The sequence below is a fragment of the Balaenoptera physalus genome, assembly GCF_965194825.1.
Source record: "Balaenoptera physalus genome assembly, chromosome: 3".
NCBI classification, from domain to species: domain Eukaryota; kingdom Metazoa; phylum Chordata; class Mammalia; order Artiodactyla; family Balaenopteridae; genus Balaenoptera; species Balaenoptera physalus.
The window spans coordinates 129,378,091-129,402,269 of record NC_138890.1 but is presented as its reverse complement, the minus strand read 5'-3'; the positions used below and the strand labels follow the sequence as shown (position 1 = coordinate 129,402,269).

At 42.1% G+C, this 24,179-nt stretch overlaps 1 long non-coding RNA gene across 1 annotated transcript; it reads right to left on the bottom strand.

The window, feature by feature from the left end:
• Positions 1–35: 35 nt before the first annotated feature.
• Positions 36–24,076, bottom strand: LOC309658593. The gene is made up of 4 exons (XR_014262285.1): positions 23,957–24,076; positions 10,011–10,088; positions 1,778–1,886; positions 36–1,553 (listed from the first exon to the last, which is right to left on the bottom strand). It is a non-coding gene; the product is annotated as an uncharacterized lncRNA (long non-coding RNA).
• Positions 24,077–24,179: the final 103 nt, after the last annotated feature.

Below are 24,179 nucleotides of genomic sequence, written 5' to 3'. Positions count from 1 at the left end.
TCTTTCTTCCTTCCTTCCTTTCTTTCCATTCTTTCTTTTCTTTCTTTCTTTCTTTTTGTGAGAGTTAACCATTCAAAATGGAAGTCCTTTTATAATTCGATCTAGTTATGCAAACATAGCCCATTGACGTTAACAAATAGAGACCGGATGCAAATAATCCACTCAAGCATAACATGGAATAATTAGTAGGAGCTAAAGCAAACTGTGTTTCTCCCCACCACCCTATTACCTCATAAGAATTCCTTCCATTTGGAAATGAGCAAGAGGAAAAGAAAAAAATGGGACTATTAAGATGTTTCAAACCATCTTAAAATGACAGCAATAGAGTTGCTTAGATCACACAAGATTGCCATGTAAACAACCGAAGTAACTTCATAGTTATGTGAAATTAGGCATGCCTCCCTAAGAAAGGTTCAGTACCTCCATCTCATGAAGGCTAAATTAACTACCTCAGGAAAGCAGATCCCAAATGGAGGTCACTGAGTCAGTGATTCATAGCCAGGTGTGCAGAAGAAGACTAGGTTCTCTGCGATTCACTGGATAGGGCGTCACTGAATACAGTGAAATTTTATGACATTCCCTGGGGCACTGGCTGTTTTAACTATTCTGGATAGAAAGCCAAGCAGTTGTTGGGTGAGGCCTAATACAAGGAACCCTAGAATGGTAGTGGTATTGCCATTTTCTGTAGAGAAGAAAGTTTCTGTTGAGTAAAAGGAGGTAGGTAATATAAACCAGTTCACAGCAAGTCCTCACAGCTCTGAACTGGCTACCATTACTGTCTGCTTTTCTCAGCATGCCATTGCCTTATGAGTGGCTGTTTGATCAAGAGGCTGAAATCCTGACTGGTGCAGTGGGTCAGATTTTCTTTTAGAATAATTCTTGATTTTTAAAATAATTAATTAATTTATTTATGGCTGTGTTGGGTCTTCATTTCTGTGCGAGGGCTTTCTCCAGTTGTGGCGAGCAGGGGCCACTCTTCATCGCGGTGTGCGGGCCTCTCACTGTCGCGGCCTCTCTTGTTGCGGAGCACAGGCTCCAGACGCGCAGGCTCAGTAGTTGTGGCTCACGGGCCCAGTTGCTCCGCGGCATGTGGGATCTTCCCAGACCAGGGCTCGAACCCGTGTCCCCTGCATTGGCAGGCAGACTCTCAACCACTGCGCCACCAGGGAAGCCCCAAGAATAATTCTTGATTTTTAAAGCTTTTTTTTTTTTCTGCAGGGTCCAGGACTGGGCCCTGTGAACCTTCATAGGTGGCAGAGAATAAGAAGAAAAGTTGGGAAAAAAAGAGATAGCAATACCTCAAGTTAGGGAAACCCTCCAGAGAAGCATTTGAGTGAAATCTTCCCGATTTAGCTCTGTGACTGAATTAGACACAAACCAAGAAATGCCCAGAAGGTCCTCAGTAAATGTTGGTAGAATGAATGTTGACCAAAACCCTGAAGCTCCTTCCATGAGATTCTCCAGAGCTTCGATGTTATTGACAGGATGTTCTTCCTAAGGTGAACCTTAGTCTCCTTCTCCAGCAACTGCAGCTCATTTTCTCTCTTCTTACTCTGAGGAAAAACAGGGAAGATGCTGATATTGTTGTTCTTCTTAGGTCTCTGTTAAATTTGCACATGTTAAACCTGCCCTCGATTTTCCATATTGTGGACTAAATAACCCCAATTTTGAAAGTTTTTCCTTCAAAAAGGCAATTTCACAAACATTGCCATGTGCCCGTCTTAAGAATTACAGGTGTTTAGAAGTAACTTACATATGACCATATAGACATACCCACACTGGGATAAATAATGTGCTTCATTCATAAACGTCCCGTTTCCTGTGGAAATCCCTGCATCCTGGGCAGTTGGTGGCAGTGCTATAGGCTTCTGTCTCTTCTCTCGAGCCTAGAAGGAGGTGATAGCTGATGAGCTAGACTTATAAGATGCAGCCTCATACTGATTAAACGTCCATTTTCTTGGGGAAATGGCTGACAGAAGCAGGATAAAGCTGTGAGGAAGCTTGTAGCAATTTCCCAAATCTACCACTACCAGTGAGCTTTATTTGTGTGCTTAGAGCAATTGTTAGCAAAACAATGGCTGGAAAATGTACCAGGGAGAAAATTAAGAAATGACAGACCTGCTTCTAAAAAGTAAGAATAAAGTTTCGTTTGTTAAGTTTTTCAAAGCAGAAAGTTTCCCTTTAGCTAGATATATCATCCAGCTGTGGCACCTGGGCAAGGAAAGTGACCAGGCAGCATGGGCTCCATTTATCTGTGTGCAGGCTCTGACCTGATCGGCCACTGCCCAGATGGAAGCACAAGCTCAGGGCTCTCTACTGGGGAAGAGAAGCGTAGTGCGGGCCTTAAAATCCTAAAGCCACCTGTGAACCACGGTATAGGTACTGATGGGGTAGAGAGGGTATGCAGGAGTGTGGTGGTGAACAGAGAAAGCTGTTGCCTATAAAGAGTAATGAAAAGGACTCTGGCTAGGGCTGTGCTTTCCAGCACAATGGCCGGTAGCCACATGTGGGCATTGAGCACTTGCAGTGTGGCTGGTCTGATTGAGATGTGCTCTGAGTGTAAAATACGCACCAGAGCTCAAAGAATTGGTGTGAAAAAAAGAATGCAAAGTACATCATTTTTCATCTTTAAGATCTACTACATGTTGAAATGATATTTTGGATAGATTGAACTAAATAAAGTAAATGATTAAAGTGAATGCTACAACATGAGCAAAGCTTGAAACACAATGCTAAGTGAAGGAAGTCAGACACAAAGGCCACACATTGTATGATTCCACTTATATGAGATGGCCAAGAGGCGAAGCAACAGAGACAGGAGGTAGATGGTTGGTTGCTTAGGGCTGGGGGTTTTGGAGGGAAATGGGAAGTGAGTGCCGATGGGTAGGAATTTCTTTAAGGGGTGATGAAAATGTTCTAAAATTGATCGTGGCGCTGGTTGTACAACTCTGTGACTATACTCAGTTGTACACTTTAAATGGGTAATTGTATGGTGTGTGAATTTTATCTCGATAAAGCTGTTTTAAATTAACAAATTTGGATGCAAAAATTTTTTTTTACCTGTTTAAACTTTAAAAAAGGTAGCTAGTAGAAAATTTTAAATTACATAAGTGGCTGGCATTATATTCTGTTGAACCTGCTGGGCTAAGGGGACTGAGGGTGAAGAAGCTGGGAAAACCCAGGCTAGTGGTTCCCAAAGGGATGGTCATAAACACCAGGCAGAAGAGCAGCCAGACGTGGTCACCTTTGGTTCAGGGCTAAGAGGAGTGAGGGGTGACGGAGAACCTAGCCTGGAAGGTTGGGGGGTTTTGAGGATAAGGATATAACTCCAGGACTGGAGCAGGCCTCTGCACCAAGTGCCAGCACGGGACTGATGGCAGACCCCAATTTCTGGCCCCTAGGCAAACAGGGGGCGCCGAGTTTGGTCACCTCTCCAGAACTCTTATCAGCCCAGCCCTACCTTTCACGAGTGGCTGCCCTGGCTGCCTCTGACCCAGGCTGGCAGCCTCTTGGGCTGAGAGGGTCCACATCTTGACGCACCTGTAACGCATTTGCATACCTGGAACCCAGTCTTGGTGAGCTATGGCAGGCAGACCGGGAAGCTCTGGCCTTGTCCTGGGGGATGGAAACTTCTTCAAAGAATATTGCCAAAGGAGCTTGTTAGGTCTGCTTATGAAATGTCGTAAACAAACCCTTGAGTTGGTCAGAGGCTTGGCTGGATGCAGCATAAAGGGAAGCCTTGGGTGCCTTCTTGGCATCCTCTCCCCAACCCAGGTTTCTTTCCAATTCAGTTCCCCTCCCCCTCAAAAAAAGAAGCACAACAGTATTTCAAAGGACACAGCTCGGTGAATGATGGATAAGGAAGCTACACTTAGGGCCTCCCAAAAGGAAGGATCCCATGACTTATCTCCGGAAACCAGAAAGATGATTGGACTGAAGGGTAGATTGGAGTGAATTAGCCAGATGAATTGAAACCCCAAAGGTCTAGTTCTGAAGGAGGGGGTCAGTGCCCTAGAAAGGAGAGAGAAAATTAAATACACTGTATTTGGCAGTGACTATTTAAATTTTAAAATTGCAAAGTGGGAATTTGACATTATCCTGTGTCTTATCCAAGCTATGTCCTGAAATTTGCTCCAGTAGTAAATTTAGTTTGTTTCTCTCATGACTGACTGTGTACCAGGTTTCAGAGGATGGGGTGGTGATCAGAGAAAATGCGGTGGACAAAGTTCATGAACCTAGGAGTATTATGTGGGCAGAGTAAGAGCTCCTGTTTTCTTGCTGTGATGAAGTAACAGCAGAAAGTTAACTGTTCATTGAAGGCTTGGGAGACATAGAGGTGAGCATCTTCTGTATGACTAGAAGCTCCTGAAGGGCAAGGTTATAAATTATTCATGTCTATATCTCCACCATTGGGACTGGCACATGGTAAATACTCAAGGAACACTTGTAGCGTGGATGGTTGGATGGAGGGAGGGATAGGACACAGTAGATAATTGATTAACAGTTCTGTTATGTAATGATTTAGTGTTTTGGGTGGTGGATGATGAGGAAGAACTTGAAAGATTTCATTTATGTGATAGGGAAATAAATTCTGAAAGTGTTAAACTAAAACATATGATAGCATATTGCATATTTGGTTTTGTCAGCTATCTAGTTTTTCCAAACAGTGCTTAGACATGTTGAATAAGAGTGTGGGTAGAAAGAGGAAAAACATGCCTAGAATTACAGCTCATGGGCCTCACTCTCTGGATCTTGGAAAATGCAAACCACTTATGAGTGGACGAATGACTTAATGATGATGTTGTCAGGGCCCTCAGAATAAATATTGCCTTTTCCATTCCCACTGCTGGTACTACACAGTGCAGCTGGTGTATCATCAAGAGGCTGAGATCTCCTCATCCCTCTCTTCTGAGTCAGGCAGCATAAGGTGGTAAAAAAGTTGCTCAAGAATCATTTGAATCCTTCATCCCTTGTCCTTGCAAGGTAATCCTTTCTGACCAAGGATCCTGCCCTATACGTGAGTTGGCTTTTTGTGTTTGGCAGTTAGCAACCTATATTTTAAGTCAAGGTATTTAAAAGTCAGGACACAGAAAGAGTTTCTGTCTCCAGATAGTTCTATACCAGAGCTTAAAAGGCTCGTCTGGAATATTAGAGGGCAGGGAACTTCAAAGAAAACAAAACCATGTGTTATTTTCAGATTGAACTTAGATCTCTAAAAATTCTGTGACACTCTCTTATGTGGGTCCGAGGCACGCCACTAATCGAGGTGGACGTGACCCTGGTAGGGTGAGCTAAGAAAGCTGGATTCTTTGAAGGAAGTAACTTTCTGTGATATCATGTCGGGGATGTGCAGGTGCAGCTGGGTGGGAGCCCTTGGCACCAGGACTCCCTGTAATGGGTCCAAATCCCTGGTGCCCATACTCCTTGACCCAAGTCACTTCTGCTCATGAACCTGTACTATGACCCACAAGCAGCCAGCAGCAGCTGAAAGGAAATGATGTGGCAACTGTGTCCGAAGACGATGGTTAAATGTTGGAAACAGAAAAGAAAATCCACTTAAAAATATGCTGTTGTATTTTACAAAGGCTGTGCAAGATTTAGAAAGCATGTTTAGCATTCCAAGTATGCTCCCTTCTGTGTCTTTAGAGACTGGCTCTGAGAATGATTTTTTTGTTTATTTAACATTTAATCAAAAGAGACATGGACCCCACCAGCTTTTGAGGAATAGCTTCAGTAGCACTGCCTCTTTGCATTTAGTTTGAGGAGAGAAACTACAACCATACGGAGAATTTGGTGTCTGTAATATGTACTAAAAGATCAGCTGGTCTAACTTTACAGGGCTAATAAAAGGGAAGAATTTTCCTGTGCTCAGGTCTTTTATGAATTATAAATAACCATTCACTTTGGAAGATAGCACATCATAAAATTTTTTTTCACAAATATGCACAAATCCATTTTAAGATCCAAGAAAAAAGATGTTCAGAAGTCTCAGATGTACTCAGTTTTGATTTCGTGGGGAAACATATTCTTTTACCATATGGATGCTTTTAAAGGGGCCTTCAACTGGGGCTCAATAATGACACCCTAGTGGCTAAATAAGGGATTTCTTTCCTTCTAACATTATTTCCCTGTTATTAAAGGTGGAAAAACCTTCCACAAATAGCATACTATTAGAGTGCTTTAGGGGGTATCCTGGGAATCAAGGTTATGTGTCTGCTCCAGAAATACTGTCTGTAATTATCATTCCCCAGTGGTTCTGAGGATGCAGTCTTGGTGCTTTCATTAATTTCTTGATTCTACAAGTCTGAAGTACTTGCCGGCTCTTGATATTCAATATTATACAGTAGGAGTTTTTTTTGTGTGTGGTTTTTTTTTTTAGGGTCACAGGTCTCTCTCCCTCCCTTCCTCTCATAATAACCATTTCCTGGCTTCTTTTGTCTGCTACAATAAAAGGTATGAAAGACTAGATTTGAAAAGAAAAAGAAGTCAGATGTGAGATTCTTACAAACCCAAGGCTTCATCTTCTGTGTTTATAATCTAATATGAATATTAAAAGATAGAGTATTTAGATCTAACAAACAACTGAAGAGGGTCCACGGGTAAGACTAGCACATTCATTTTCTTCCCCCAACACTTTACTGTAAGTGTTTCCAAATATACCCAAAATTTTACACAGCATTTTACAGTGAATCCCCATATACCCACCATTTAATTGTAGAGTCTACCATTAACATTGTACTACCTTGCTTTATTGCATATCTATACATCCCTCCTCCATTAATCCTTCTTATCTTTCTCACGCTTTTTAAAGTAAATGGGGGCTTCCCTGGTGGCACAGTGGTTGGGAATCCGCTTGCCAATGCAGGGGACACAGGTTTGAGTCCTGGTCCGGGAAGATCCCACATGCCGCGGAGCAACTAAGCCTCTTCACCACAACTACTGAGCCCGCGCGCCTAGAGCCTGTGCTCCGCTACAAGAGAAGCCACCACAAGGAGAAGCCCGCACACCGCAACGTAGAGTAGCCCTTGCTCGCCGCAACTAGAGAAAGCCCACACGCAGCAATGAAGATCCAATGTAGCCAAAGATAAATTAAAAAAAAAAAAAAAAGTAAATGGCAGGGACTTCCCTGGCAGTCCAGTGGTTAAGACTGTGCCTCCACTGCAGGGGGGCACAGCTTCGATCCCTGATGGGGAAACTAAGATCCTGCATGCCATGCGGCATGGCCAAAGACAAAAAAAAAAAAGAAAGTAAATGGCAGGCATGAACCAAATTCCACCTAAAAACTTCAGTTTGATATTTACTTTTTTCTTCTGATGTAAAATTTATATATAATGAGATATAAAACCTTAAGTGTATACTTTCTGAGTTTTGTGTACCCAAAGTCCTATTAAGACATAGAACATCACTATTGCCCCAGAAAGTTCCCTCCCACTTTCCTGTCAATCCTCGCCCCTACTCCCCTTCCCAGAGGCAAGCACTGTTTTGATTTTTTTCACTACAGATTAGTTTTGCCTATTCTAGAATTTCATATAAAAATGGAATCAAATAAAATAAACTCTTTCGAGTAAGACCTTTTTCACTCAGCATACTGTCTATGAGATTGAGTCACGTTATTCTGTGTGAAAGTAGTTCATTCCTTTGTATTGTTGAGTAGTATTCCATTGTGTGACTATACCACAGTTTGTATGGTCATTCATCTGTTCAAGGACATCTGGGATGTATCCAGTTTTTGGCTATTGTGAATAAAGCTGTTGGGAACATTCTTATACAAGCCTTTTTATAGACATATGCTTTCATTTCCCTTGGGAAAAAACCTGCTTGCATAATTGCTAAATCACAGAGTAAGTGTATGTTTAGTTTTTTTTTTTAATTTTTATTTTATATTGGAGTATAGTTGATTAACAATTTTGTGTTAATTTTAGGTGTACAGCAAAGTGATTCAGTTATACATATACATGTATCTATTCTTTTTCAAATTCTTTTCCCATTTAGGTTATTACAGAATACTGAGTAGAGTCCCCTGTGCTATACAGTAGGTCCTTGTTGGTTATCTATTTTAAATATAGCAGTGTGTACATGTCAATCCCAAACTCCCAATCTATCCCTCCCCTCCACCTTTCCCCCTGGTAACCATAAGTTTGTTCTCTAAGTCTGTGAGTCTGTTTCTGTTTTGTAAATATGTTCATTTGTATCATTTTTTTTAGATTATGCATATAAGCGATATCATATGATATTTGTCTTTGGTGTATGTTTAGTTTTTAATGAAACTGCTATTCCTTTTTCAAAACAGATGTTCCATTTAATATTCCCACCAACAATGTATGAGAGTTCCAGTTGCTCCACATCCTTGCTTGCATTTAGCATTGTCATCCTGGTGAGTATGTGGTGATATCTCATTGTGGGTTTAATTTCCATTTTCCTAATGACTAAGAACATTGAACACGTCACCATGTGCTTATTTGCCATTCATACATCTTCTATTGTGAAATGTCTTTTCAAATCCTCTATCCGTTCAAGCAATTTTTTGTCTTTATTACTGAGTAGGAGTTCTCTATATATTGTGGCTATCAGTCCTCTGTCAAGTTTATGTTTCACAAATATTTTCTTTCAGTCCATGGCTTGCCTATTCATTTTCTTAATGGTCTCTTTTGATGAGAAATTTTTAATTTCAGCGAAGTCCATTTTATCAATTTTTTTCTCTTATGGTTATGGCTTTCAGTGACCTAAACAAAGCACATTGATCTTAATAAATGGTGTTCCTAAAATCTATTGTAGGCTCAAGGAAATTCAGAGCTTCACTGGGCTCATTGTAATAGCTGTTTTTGCCTAAAGAAACATCTGCTTATGTACATATTGGGAACAATCAAGGAAAATCTGGTGATCTGTCAACACTCACTCTCAAGAACATCCCAGAGAATGAAGCAAAGTCTAGATCTCCCTTTCCACTGGGCTTTATAATAACAAGCCTGTTTTGATGTCTGGAAAGAGTCACAACCAATAAAACCACCTGGTCACGGCCTTGTCATGGAATCAAGTCAGCCCTTCTGCTTATGGGCGTCATAAGTGGCTTTTTATAAATTAATCATATGTTATTGAAAAATCACATCTTAAATGGTTTGAATGTACAGCATGAATGAATGAAAAGTCTTCCCCAGAAGGCTTTAAAAAAAAAAAGAAAAGAAATCCACAGAGAGAGCCAGGTGTGAGCAATGGCATGGGGTAAAATTAAGAGCAGACTGAAAGGGGGAATAGTGGGCAATGAGAAAAGCAGGACTTGGAGAAACAGAGAAGCTGAAAGGACTCTTCCCACCTGTTCTTAGGCTGCACACAGGCTTTCCCCAAGATTTTACCCCTGACTCTTTGCCAACTGTTCTGCTTGTCAGTGAAGCTGTTTGATTTCTCCCTTTGTTTCTCGTTTGGACCAAAGGGACACTCAATACGGACATGACATTTTGAAAACTCAAGTCACATCTTTTTCACCCTACCTTCATTGTTGTTCTGGCCTACTTTCTCTTAGACATTTTCTTGAGGGTGCAGGCTGAATGTGGTCTTTCAAGCTTCATGTCAACTCCCTTGCCTGTCTCTCCCTTTTTGATTTCATCGTCTCCCAATGATCATTAATGTTCTACAACTGCTTATTTAGTTGTGGGTTATCCCAGGCCTTTTGCTTCTACTTTTTATCATTAAACAAAATTTCCCCTTTATTAGAGACGGTGATTCAGAAAAAGAAAGGGATGTAAGTTAAATGGATGACTTTTACTGTTTGATTATAGGTTGAAATTAGCAGTCCAATTTTTGTTTTTCACTGATCCAGTAGGTTTTTATAACCTACCATTTTGGTTTCTGACTATATGATTCTCACTGGAAGTTGTCTTGAAATATAAACTGTGGAGAGAGAACACCAATTTGCAAAGCCCTGGGCAGTGCTAACCCTGGAGAATATTCACCGATGACTGTGTGGGTGTGCCTGCCAGGCCGCAGCAGGATCTAGGATAACTTTCCCAGCTTACCTGCCTGTCTTCATCCAATGACTTGATTATGAAGAGTAGATGTGGGTGGTAAGTTTTTCTGGTCTCCTGGATCTGTTCCTGAAGAGAGCAGGTAAGTTCAGAATGAGAGAAAGCTAGGTTCTGAATTAGAAAAATCAAGTAGGACTTCAGAGCCTCTGAAATAATAAAGCTATGCCCTAAGTCATTAATACACAAACATGATTGAAATAATCGGAAGGGAGAAACAAATAGGGCTAAAGTCACAGGGCCACATGATAAATTATGCCTGGCTATGCAAGTGGGTTAAATCGCTTCCTAAGATGTTGCCAACAGCACAAATATCTGCATTTAGCCTCACATGCAACAACAACAACAACAGAAATGAACCAAAAATACTAAGTTTCTTCCCCTTTGGAAAAGCTAGATACTGCTATTATAGTGTCTCCATTAAGACACAGGAGGATCTTGGGCAGAGTGAGCTAGGTGGGTCCCACTGGTCTGTGTGGGTAGAGTTAAGTGAGGAGCTTGGTGGAAAGGTTTGTGAAGCTGTACTTTCTGTAAGGCAGTCCTGTTGCCAATCCTCCTCACAATCATTTTCTCCACATGAATATTCTTCTTTACACCAATGGAAGTGGAAGGTGAAATTGTCCAAAACTCAGTCGTGGAAGCTTATTCTTTTTTCTCATTTTGAGTTACTTCAAAATGTATATAAAGTAAAATGCAGAATCCTGAAACACTGTTTCAGTCTGAAACTAAGCTCAAGCTCCTTGGCTTGAATGTAGGGTCCCTCATGAGCAGAAGAGTCTGAGTTGGAAAGGGGAAATGAATAATAGGGGATGGGACCCATGGGAAACATGCATTGATGTACCTTCTTTCATTCTCTTCCTTCTTTCTTTCCTCCCTTCCTTCCTTCCTTCCCTCCCTTAGTATTCTTGTATGGCTGCTCCATCTTTCTAAGGACCAAGTCTGAGAGCAAAGGGAGAGGCATGGCATGGAATGGAAGAAGACTAAAAAAACTTTTCTTGTGACTGAATAGAAACTGACAATAAAAATGCTGAAGTCCAGGGACTTCCCTGGTGGTTCAGTGGGTAAGACTCTGCGCTCCCAATGCAGGGGGCCCGGGTTCGATCCCTGGTCGGGGAACTAGATCCCGCATGCATGCTGCAACGCAACTAAGAGTCCGTCCGCATGCCGCAACTAAGAAGTCTGCATGCCAAAACTAAAAATCCCGCGTGCCGCAACTAAGACCCGGAGCAGCCAAAATAAATAAATAAATATTAAAAAAATGTTCCATAAAATTTTTAAAAATGCTAAAGTTTGGTGATTATATTGATAACTGAATGGAAAATCAGTACTATACAGAAGCTTAACTTATCTTTCAGGCAAGATAATTCTGTTTGCTTTTGATGTATTGCCAGAGTTCTGCAGGAACATCTGGCTGACTGGCGGTTATGTTTTCTGAAGGGAGGGTTCAGCTGCTGCTACCATCAAGTACACTCTAACTTCCCTTAGTACCATAAGGTTTATCTGAATCTCAGAATATCTACGATCATGCAAGATCCAAATTTCCCTTCGAGCTGATGTTTGTCTTCCATTTGCTTCCTAATTAGCATTCAGGTTTCAGCCCAAGAGTTCACTGCCAGAGGCATAATGTCTCCCTTGGTGGTGACCCCTGTTGTCATCCTTCTATAGTGAATTCATAGGACTGTTCTCTGATTTTCAACTTCGCTTTGTGGTACCAGGTCTGTGAATGTTCAGTTGACAATACGTGCGCGCCTCTCTCATTTCCTGTTTTTAAGGGCTGCACTTAATTTATTTGAAAGGGTGGAATATTTTAAATTACAATTCAGCAGTTTTACTAAGGAAGGCTGTAAAACACAATGAGCAAGGAGTTTTACTTCCTCCTTACAATTGCTACTGCCCTGTTTTGAAATCTTGATATCCTCCAATCAGTGGGAATGACTTTAACTTAGGCTGTGACATTTTGAAGAGCAACCACGCCATGGCTGGAGCTGTCGAGGGGCATGGGACTCCTGCACACCATAATTCCATTTTTCCAGACGCCTTGTTTGTACCCGGAATGTGTCTGCCTGTGCTTGATACTGCTCTATCGTGTTGAGTCCCCCTCCCCCAGGCACAGCATTTGGATTGGTTATGGAATACAGCTGCTCAGCCAATCAAGTGTAACCTTTCTCCTGCAACCCTAGCAACACCTGACAATGGTCATTGACAAATGTTGAGAGCAAACCTGACAAATCCAACCAGCCATTGACAACGGTCCCCGTCCAGGGCAAACAGGGCTAGCCCTGCCCACAGAGCACTTTGTGTGGCCAGAGGAGTTAGTGGTTTGTGCCAGACCTGCAAAAGCAGAACCTGCATGTGGGAGCACAGGCTTGCACCCAGCACCCTACCCCGATTTGCTGCCACTCTGGCCAAGCTGACATTAGTTGGTCAAAGCCAGCACTGGAGCTGGCGTCTGTGGGGTGTGGGAGGGTCTCATCATCTCTCATACTAACCTAACCCACACAGCAACCCACCCCCCATACCTACCTGAGTCTTTTCAGTGGGCCAGAGGAGCAAAATACCTGGCTGTGTCCCCAGTGGCACCTTTCCAAGCCTCCTGGCTATGTATTTTTACCTCCCAGCCTGACTCTGAACCCTGCTGGGGTACAGTTGGCCTGTCTGCCTCAGCTGCGGGCACACTTGGACACTCCTCAGGACACTGCTGGACCTGAATGAGCTCTCACTTCTCTCTGAAAGGCTCTGAGACTGAGGGACCTGTAGGCAGACCTGGCAGAGGCTTGGTGGGGTGGGCTGGGGGCTGGGAACAGGATAAGAAAGGGGACCTGCCAAGAACATGCACAGACAATTCATAGGCAAATGCATGTTCCCACAAAGACATAATAGCTGTGTGTGTATGATGCCCTCCTGAAGTCCTCTTACACGATCATTCCAGTTAGTCTAGGCACCTTGAAGGCGTATTTCAAACTGTGGTTGAGTAATCCACTGTGCGGTGAATAGCTGTTAATGAAGCTGAAAATAGCTGAATCATCCAACAAGGAATCTGAATTAATTTTTTTATGGTTACCCTGCTAGACAAGTCGGTGTCACGACAAAGACAGACCTGGGGATATATACAGACATTGGCACACACGGATAAACCTAGGCAAGAGGAACAAAGGTGGAACAAGGTGGGAAAAAGAGAATAAAGAAAAAGGAAACTTCAAGGAGAGCCATGTGTTGAAGAGTGTGAAACCCAAAGTAACATTGTGAAATTAGTGAAGTTCATTCAGCAACCCCCTTCTTATTAGCACCACCCTATAGGGCCTGTCCTCAATTTAATTTTCCATGAGAGGTGGCAGAGGGGTTGGCACTCGGTCACTTTAACTAATCCCTTGGGATTATACATTGATAATGGCTTCAAGTCTTAGCCCTTAGGGGGATATCGATATTTTTCAAAGGGGGCTCATGAAGGTCCAAAAGAACTAAATCTCTAATGGTTGAATTGTAAATTGAGAGTAATAACTTTAGAGACTTGGCCTTGCTCAAACACACTTTTTTTTTGAATTTTATTTTTTATATAGCAGGTTCTTATTAGTTATCTATTTTATACATATTAGTGTATATATGTCAATCCCAATCTCCCAGTTCATCCCACCACCACCAGCCCCCGCCGCCACTTTCCCCCCTTGGTGTACATACGTTTGTTCTCTACGTCTGTGTCTCTATTTCTGCCCCGCAAACCAGTTCATCTACCGTTTTTCTAGGTTCCACATATATGCGTTAATATACGGTATTTGTTTTTCTCTGACTTACTTCACTCTGTATGACAGTCTCTAGATCCATCCATGTCTCTACAAATGACCCAATTTTGTTCCTTTTTATGCTGAGTAATATTCCATTGTATATATGTACCACATCTTCTTTATCCATTCGTCTGTCAGTGGGCATTTAGGTTGCTTCCATGACCTGGCTATTGTAAATAGTGCTGCAGTGAACATTGGGGTGCATGTGTCTTTTTGAATTATGGTCTTCTCTGGGTATATGCCCAGTAGTGGGATTGCTGGGTCATATGGTAATTCTATTTTTAGTTTTTTAAGGGACCTCCATACTGTTCTCCATAGTGGCTGTATCAATTTACATTCCCACCAACAGTGCAAGAGGGTTCCCTTTTCTCCACACCCTCTTCAGCATTTGTAGTTTGTAGATTTTCTGATGATGCCCATTCTAACTGGTGTGAGGTGATACCTCATTGTAGTTTTGATTTGCATTTCTCTAATAATTAGTGATGCTGAGCAGTTTTTCATGTGCTTCTTGGCCATCTGTATGTCTTCTTTGGAGAAATGTCTATTTAGGTCTTCTGCCCATTTTTTGATTGCGTTGTTTTTTTTTAAAATATTGAGCCGCATGAGCTGTCAAACACACTTTTAAGATAGAAGCCTCCTCTGGATATTCCTAAAGCCAGAATTAAGGCAAGAAAAAGTAGTCAGGGTGGGATGGGGAAGTGCAGTGGGAAGCAGTCCATCAGATGGATGCTTTACAGGAGGATGACACCTTAGATGGAGAAGGAGAGGCAGCAGGCCAGCTTCCACACAGAAATGAGGCAGGAGGTAGTGTTAGAATCACCCATATCGGTCCTTCAGGGAACCTGGAAACTTTCTGGTGACATGAGATGTGGAAAATTACAACACAAGGTATTATATAATGTGTTAAAAACCAAGTCTTATAGAGCCATATATACACACATAGGTTCTAAGTTCAAAGTCTAAAAGAAATTAAGCCATTCTCACAGGATGTAAAATTGTAGGGATATTTGCCTCTTCAGCAGACAAGTAAACTATCTTCTTCCTTTTCCAGATTTTTCAAATTTTTCAGTTATTACTGGTCAAGTTTTCTGTGAAGACTTAATTATTAAGACTATATTCAGACTACAGCTATTAAGACTACATACAGAACAACAACAAAAAAGAGGCAACATCTAATGTTTATTTCTTGCTCTGAAAGTTAAGAAATTTTTATCTACCTCTGAAATAACGAAAGAAAAAATAAAATTGACAATGTATATCGTACGGTTCTTCGTAACCTAAGTTTCCCGTGTGTCAGGAAGAACTTATAAAATGTCTGAAGTGTTATGAAGATGCTTAGAGGAAAGAAGGTAAAGGTTCTCACTTAGAGCTAATAGTTCATGTTCAGCAATTTGAACTTGTCTTAAGGATAAACCCAAGAGCCCCGAGAGAGGGCATAATGAATCTTTAATGTAACAGTTTGGAGCGAATATTTTTTCCCTCTTAACCTCTAAGAGATCATTGTTTCCTCTTTCCATGGTAACCAGAACACTTGAAATTGCCAAAACTTGAGACAAAAACCAGAAAAATAGAATTAACAGAAGACAAATGTTAAAGGGAGCATGTATCACAGTGTGGCAAACGTTTTGAAATTTGTTTGGAAAGATTTTCTTCTTATTTCTTTGCTTGGAATAAGGCCACGATGTCTAGAATGTAGTAGCAATAGCTTCATGGCATGCTGCTGCATGTTCATTGAGTAGATTTTACTCTTTTCTTGAAAGGGAAGGAGAGACCCATGGGCCTTGGCAGCAATCAAGGGAAGGTAGAATGTTGGAAAGCTGCTCTCCGGGCAGGCCATGATGTTAACCACAATGAGGAGGCCAGTCTGGCTGAAGTGCCCTTGCTCCCTCCCTTCCATGGAATGAACAAATACTTATTGAGCACCTACTATTTTCTAGGTAATCTGTCCTACACACAACTAAATGAAAAATTACAATTCGAGAAGGGCTTCTAGGGGAAGTACATGAACTACAAGAGTGTGTAGTTGGCAGAGCTGACCTGTCAGAGCGGCCAGGCCTTCCTAAGGAAGTATGATTAAGCTGAGTAGGAGGAAACTAGGCAGTGATTGCTGGGCCTGGGGAGAGAGAGCATTCCAGGCAGTGGGAACTCTGGGGCAAAGGCCCTCTGGGGGAAGTGAGCCTCAAGTGTTCAAGGAAGCGAAAGCAGGCCGGAGCAGTCTGTGTTGGCAGAACCCCAGAGAGTGAGGGGCATGAACCTGGGACAAGGCCAGCTAGAAAGGCGAGCACCAGCCAGGTCATTCCTAATGCATAGCCTTGAGTCTTGCCAGGCCGGCTTGTTGAGGATTTTGTTCTCTATCCCTCCTCATTCCAGGGTGAACTCAAGCTGTAACAGGAAGGCATGACAGGCCCTTCTTGTGTGTGATGTGGGAATGGCAGCTTCTGGTTTATCTGAAATCTGTTAGGATATTGTCATAAATTCCAGATGTGAGCCACCAAGCTTCAAATGATTATAATTTTATAAAGACTTTAAACCTAAATCATACTCAAGATATATTATTTTATGTACGATCATTCAACAGGCACCTCAGTGCCATCATCATGAATTTCAATTATCATCATGCATTAACCCCTCAGAAGCCAGAGTTTGACCGTCTAATAACTTTCCCTTTATCTGCGACCTACCTGGAATCCAGGAAGTCTGCAAGAAGCTGAAATAAATGTGACATAGACTGTGCATATTTTAACCATAGGGGATGTCCTCATTAAGAACTTAGTTGATTTTTATTTTACACACAATTCTAACAAGTGGGTTTTCTGGGTTCCAAAGCTACAGCAAATGGGAAGCAACAATTCAGAAAGGGAGGAGGAATGGGATTATATGACAATAATTAAAAGTAACAGGGGACAGCACAACTGTACAGGAGAAGACCAAAAAAACAGGGAAAAAAGACATAAAAACTAAAAACTAAATAAAAGGTGAAAGGAAGGAAGGAAGAAAGGAAAGAATGAAAGAAGTCTAGAGTTTTTAGTTGTGGACAAACTGTCTTACATGCCTTAGTAGCTCTTGAGGTCATCATTGTGTTTATAGTGAGACCCTATGCTTAAGAAGCCAAGGAAGTGCATCACGTTAGAAGATTTCTAGCCTACAGGGTTAAGATTTTTTTTTTAAAGTTTTGGTACTTAAGAAATAAATCTTCAGTTTTTTTTGGGAAAATGTCTATTCAAGATGGTTCTTATAAAGGTTCTTATAACCATGGTTTTATTGTAGTGTAGTTCTGTGGACGTGTTAGTTAATATAGATTTCAGGTTGAAAAAATATCTGACATACGAGCTTTTGCTGAGACTGCTTCATTTCACAAGATATTTAATTCTGGGTTTGAACGAACTCACTGGAAGTGACACTTTTCATATCTGAATTGTCATGATGCTATTCTTGACAAGGGATGAGTTCTTGAATATTTAGAATATTGTAGGTGATAAAAATGTCCTTAATAAATACGTTATAAAGTTTGGCTTTCACATTTTTAACTTTAATTTTCATGCTTGTCTCTTAAAAGCAAATAATCTTTTTCTAGGCATAAGGTGCCCCCAAAAGTTACTTGGTTGTCTGAATTTTATGTCTTTACTTCCTCCAGATGGGAATGAGAATGAATAAAATATTGTTTGATCACTTTGGAAAATGCTCATGCTGTATGTTTATGAAATGATTTGGGGGGTGACATTATTTTCTGCAAATACATCCTTCATACATGTCAGAGCACGTTTTGACTCCCTAGAGAATATGTTCATACCGTAGCATTTAATGTCTTAAATGTGTTTTTCTCCTACCATCTCACCTACCAGAGATATGTGCAAAGAGTGAACTGGTAGATTGATGCAATTTTGAGGAAATCATTAATTTTCTAAGTTAAGATTTTTCTATAGTGCTACTTTTTCAATGTTTAAAACTGGGAGTTCTTTTTCCAGTTGACACAGGTAAATAAATATGGAAGTAAATATTTTTTACATTATTCAATTAAATAGTATTCTCGTGTCTATCTTGTGACAAGCTTAACAAAATACTTACTAAAAAGTTACAGTTACAAATAACCCAATCAAAAAATGGGCAGAAGCTCTAAATAGACATTTCTCCAAAGAAGACATACAGATGGCCAAAAAGCACATGCAAAGATGCTCAACATCACTAATTATTAGAGAAACGAAAATCAAAACTACAATGAGGTATCACTTCACACCGGTCAGAATGGCCATCATCAAAAAATCGACAAACAATAAATGCTGGAGAGGGTGGGGAGAAAAGGGAACCTTCCTACACTGTTGGTGGGAATGTAAATTGGTGCAGCCACTATGGAGAACAGTATGGAGGTTACTTAAAAAACTAAAAATAGAACTACTGGGGCTTCCCTGGTGGCGCAGTGGTTGGGAGTCTGCCTGCCAGTGCAGGGGACGCGGGTTCGAGCCCTGGTCTGGGAAGATCCCACATGCCGCGGAGCAGCTAGGCCCGTGAGCCACAATTACTGAGCCTACGCGTCTGGAGCCTGTGCTCCTCAACAAGAGAAGCCGTGATAGTGAGAGGTCCGCGCATCGCGATGAAGAGTGGCCCCCACTTGCCGCAACTGGAGAAAGCCCTCTCACAGAAACGAAGACCCAGCACAGCCATATATAAATAAATAAATAAAAATAAATAATTAAAAAAAAAAAAAAAAGAACTACTATATGACCCAGCAGTCCCACTCCTGGGCATATACCTGGAGAAAACCATAATTCAAAAAGATACATGCACCCCAATGTTCACTGCAGCACTATTTTACAATAGCCAGGACATGGAAGCAACCTAAATGTCCATCAACAGAGGAATGGATAAAGAAGATGTGGTACATATATACAATGGAATATTACTCAGCCATAAAAAAGAACAAAATCATTCCATCTGCAGCAACATGGATGGACCTAGAGATTGTCATACTGAGTGAAGTAAGTCAGACAGAGAAAGACAAGTAGCATATGATATTGCTTATATGCGGAATCTAAAAATAAAAGGGTACAAATGAACTTATTTACAAAACAGAAGTAGAGTCATGGATGTAGAAAACAAATTTATGGTTACCAGGGGTGGGGGGGAGGGATAAACTGAGAGATTGGGATTGACATATACATACTACTATATATAAAATAGGTAACTACTAAGAACCTGCTGTAGAGCACAGGGAACTCTACTGGATACTCTGTAATGGCCTATACGGGAAAAGAATCTAAAAAAAAAAAAAAAAGAGAGTAGATACATCTATATGTATATGTATAGCTGATTCACTTTGCTGTGCACCTGAACACAAAATTGTAAATCAACTGTACTCCAATAAAAACTTTTAAAAAAGTTACAGTTTTTTAAAAGGGGAAGGACTAAAAGCTATAATTAAATGTGGCATTTCCTATTTCTTTTGGCTATCACTAGGTTCTAAGTCATGTTGGAGGCTTGTTAAACATTCCGGTTCTGAGATGGTTTCATTTGATGAGATCTTCACCATTGCACTTTGGATTGGAACGAATAGACTATATTTACACTAAAATATTTTTGCTAAAAATTAACAAGAGTAGATTATCTAATATTTAACAAAAGCAAACACTTTTTACCTCTAGAGGGGGGAATTATTGTCCAAATTACAAAATTTGAAGCAAATTAATTTATAAGCAAATTGCCAACCTGATTTTTTTGTATATGTTGAGATGTAATGATTTATTTTTCAAAAACCCAGATTGTAACTTTAAAGACTTTTGTCTTAACAGAATACACTGCTCTTAGAAATAGGATGGAAAAGATTGGTTGGTTGATCAGTTGTTGAATACACTTTCTTATACTTATAGAAAATTCTAGAAAACCTGTGGGTGATAATGTGGCCGCTGAATTATGAATTATGATGTTTCCCAACTTGTCTTTTCTAAAGAATTATCCAGGGCATACATTAAAACAACAACAACAACAAAAACACAGATTCCAGGTCCCACCCCAGCCCTCTCCAGGGGAGAGGTAAAGGAAATCTAAATTTTAAACAAGTACACAGGGCTATTCTTATAATCTGGGCAAGTTTGGGAAATACTGGATAATGGGAAAAGTTCTGGCTTTATCATCAGACAGCCTGAACTTGAATCCCTGCTAGGCCAGATTAGAGCTGAATAACCTTTGATGAATTTCTCTGAGCCTCAGTTCCTTCATTCATTTCTTGTGCCAGGGCAGGGCGGGGAGGGGTGCTAAGGGGGACTGGCGACCAAATGAGTTACTGTTTATAAAAGACCTAGCACTGCATCTGCACCCACTCTCTAAACAATGATAATAGTGAAATATCAGTAGTTTCATTTTCTGGAATTTAACAAAGTTGAAATGGATCAAATTTTCCCCCTCTTCAAAGATAGAGCAGTGGTTTTAATGCCCACTTCTTATTTTGCCCAAGGATCTATTTGGTGGAAATGACTGACGAGGGAGATTCTTTTGGCACTTTCCCCTGTTATTGGACATTTTGTCCTGATAAGTGTCATCTCTAATATCTCATTCTTTACTCTTTTTTTGGCACATAGAATTCTCTGTCATTCCACTGAAGGGGAGAATAAGCCTGATTCATAGGCTAACTATGCTATTTTAGGCTTTTCTTTCTCTCTAAATAATTTAATTATATCCCAGGGAACATAATTGGCTTTGGTTATAATATAAAAAGTATACCCCAATATGAGGAAAAGCATGGAAGTGGGAATAACTTTGTGTCCATCTACAAATGACTTAAAGTTCCTTAGATCTAATCTAATTCTCACATCCTGGAATCTTCCTATTAATGGAAAATTATTCTCTTAATTAGCTGAGATGACTAGCAACAATGACCAGGCAAAGCCATTTTTTTTCTTCTGCAGGCCTCCTCCTAAGTGCTAGGGCTGTGTGAAGTTCTTGCCACCAAAGGGTAGTTTTCAAACTTGACTGTAAAGAAGACTCACATGGGGAGTAAGTGAGTGTCAGTTTCTGGTTCCCAGCTCCAAAACTGTGTGCAGTGCTCTGGGGCACTCTAATGATCTCTCTTTGAAAACCACTGCTCCAGGAATTTGATACATCTCTATTGAATTTAATTCAAATTTTCATTCTTAAATTAAAGACAGGTAGAGATGCCATGACAGATGTCTAGACAGGACTCCACTGCTCCTTTCAAATAAATTCCTTAGCTATCCATCTATTGATGCATCCAACTGCAACAGGCCAGGTGACTGGTATGGTGCTGGGGGAGAGGGTGTCTCTCTTCTTTGTGGTTATCAGTTTAGCTACTGGGAGTCCTGTTTATGAAGTCTGCCTAAGAGCCTAGCTCCTGACCACACTGGCCGATGTGGTGTGGTGTGATTTGATATGATGAGTCACTGCATTTGGGAAGCTGGAGACTTTTTGTACTTTCATTTCCTACCATTGCCTAATGGTAAACATTGAAGCATAACCAGAGGCTTCTAGCTCTTATGTGGTCCCTACAGTAGGGGCTTGTTTGAAAAGGGCAATTATAAGTAATTTAGTAACGATTTCTATGAACACCAGAAAAAAAAACACTGTAAATACCTCAAAAATGAGAATGGCACAGTACCAGCCAAAGATGACATACTGTCACTTACTTCTTCCTTGACTCATGAGGGTAGCTGACCTCTGGGGAGACAGAAGCCTTGCAGTGTAGTGCTGGGCACCTGGGACTACAGAGATGGCTGAGGCATAATCCCAACCCTCAGAGAATTTCTAACCAGGGAAGAGAGAGATGAATGGCTTGAGCAGGTGTAAACATAGCTGTGACCCTCAGCAGAATGGTATAAATGTCACGAGAAAGATCCAAAGCGTTACAGTGGCTCCAGGAGAGAGAGATCACACATCCAGGTGGCTTTTCCTAGAGGAAGCGGCATTTGAGCCAGTCCTGGAAGGAAGGGTAGGAATTTGACAAGTTACAAGGGAAGAGACAATGTCTCTCTTACAGGCCACAGGAACATCTGGAACAAATGTGCAGAGTGGGAAAGTTGGGATGACATCTGGGGAGCTGGGAGAGGTCCTGATGGGACCTAACAAAATTCCTGATGGGGAACTGGAAGGTCTGCTACATTTTAGTGGAAGATTAGGCTGGAAAGTTGGGTTTGGTCAAGATCATATCTGAATTTGGACTTTTCCTAGTAGGTGGCAGGGAGTCATTTAAAGGGACTTGAGCAGGAGGGTGACACCATCAGAATTATACTTTAGGAAGCACAGCAGCTGGGTGGAGGAGGATTTGCAGGAGGAAAGGTTATACAGACACACCAGCGAGGAGGCTGTGCAGAGTGAGGAGGAGGAATAATTGACTGAGCGAGAGGGGCTGGGATAGATAATGCAGCAAGTAAACCTATATGGGAGTTACAGGCAAAGGCAAAGAGGAAAAAATCTTGGGGGCCTGTGAACAGGTGGCAACAGTAATAACAATCTAGGGGAAGGAAGAGAGTCTGGTTTCCAGGGAAATGTGGTACTTTGGGTTTGAGGTGGCAATGGAAAAGGGAGCTGGCCACCAGGAAGAAATGAGGGAGCTGAAGCAGAGACCATGGTTGGGAGTTGGGAACAGTGGAAACTCTCCAAGGGGTGGGCCACTAAAAATGGAGAAGAGGACCCTCATAGTCTATAGGGCAGGGTGTACCTTAAACAGTTGGGAGGAAGAGAAACCCCATAGTAAGGCAAAGAGAGATGAGTTGGAGACACTGAAGGGACAGGAGAGTGTCAGGGAAACCAGAGGGAGGAGGACAGTTCAAGAGGGAGGGTGTGGTCTCAATGTAAGAGACTTGCAGAGAGGGAAAATGGGGTTAGGCTGAGCTGGAGGCTCTAGATTCATCTTTGAACAGAGAGTTTAAGGAAATCCCTCCAATGTAGGGTGATGCCTTAAATCCAGTCTCTTTGGTTCAATACAAAATCAAGATCTCTAAACATTAGGCACCTCCAAAGGTGTCTACTTTCCTGTTCAGTATGAATTAACTTCTTCCACTAACACCACGTAGGACCCTGAATGAGTCACTTACCCTGTCTGGGGGCATGAGTTTTGTCATCTTTAACTTTCCAGTTCAGCGATTCTGTCTGTACCTGTATGAAAATTCTTTGTAAGCTACACATTACACAAGCCTAAGTCCTATCATGACTGTGTTTGAAGACGGAATGGAACCCAAATTTTACTTTTTGACTTTCTTCTATCACCTATATATTTTAAAAATTTAAAAACTTTTATTTTTTAAGAAACCCCGAAATAGAACTGGAGGAAAAATCTTCCCTCTCCCTTTTGCCCATAAAGACAGTCTTCCAGTTTTCTACCCAGGCCTTTTCCTAAGCATTGAGGAGGTGCCCAGAAAAATACCAGATGGATATACAAAAACATAATGTCACCAAAATTTTCCTAACTAGTAAGGCAGCTATGGAAAGTCTGCCAGCATCAGGTCCCTTGGGGACCTGCAGCCTGGGGCTCGGTGAGGCCTGAAGAGGGGAAGAGCCAAGACCTGGAGCTCGAGGTCTTCGGGGCCTCGGCCCTGAGTGGGCGATTTTCTTTAAAACTCGGGAGCGCTCTTATCGCTTTAAATCCAGGCAACGAGGCGGGCAGGTGGGTATCAGCCAATAACCTTAAAAGATGCGAAAGTGTCAAAGGAGATACGGTTTATCTTTTACAATAGCGACAGTTATCGGTGACAGGGTTTACAGGAAAAACAAAAGGCACGGCAAAGAGTAAGGATGTCTCTAACGTGGTAATTAAGTCTGTGTTTTGGACCCAGATTCAACCGAGCTCTGGAGAGTACGAAGAACAATGTCCGCGGCGTTCCGGGTTCAGCCGGGACTCGCTACTTCGCCTTCACCGGCGCCCTAGCCCCAGCAAGCTGCGCTCTCCGCTCGCCCGCCCCCCACACTGCCTTGTCCCGGGAGGATGGGCCGTTCGGGCGCCGCCAGGGCGGCAGAGAGCGCGTCGTGTGTCCTGAGCGCCAGGGCTCCCCGCAGCCTGGCGCCCAGGGCAGACGCGAGCCGCAAATCTAAGTGCGCACCGACCGCGCTCGCAGCCACCGTCCGCCGCCGAGCGGCCCGGGCGCGCCGTCTGCAGACGGCTGGGCTGTGCGCGCGTGCCCGTAGGGTGTGTGTGCGCGCGCCCGTGGCGTGTGTACTCACAAAGGTGTGTTTGCTAAATCCACTTCCCCGGTGTGCCCTCCACCCCGAGCCGGAGCACCCCCGGGCCTGGAGCGGGATCTCGGCAGAGCGGCCGCTGGGGCTAGTTCAAGTTCCCCAGCTCGGCGCCGGCGGGCGGGCCGGCTTCTCCGCCCGCGGGGCTGAAGGAGCGCGAGGGCGGGGCGGCAGCGGCCAGCTCGAGACGCGCGTCGCACAGCTGCGGCAC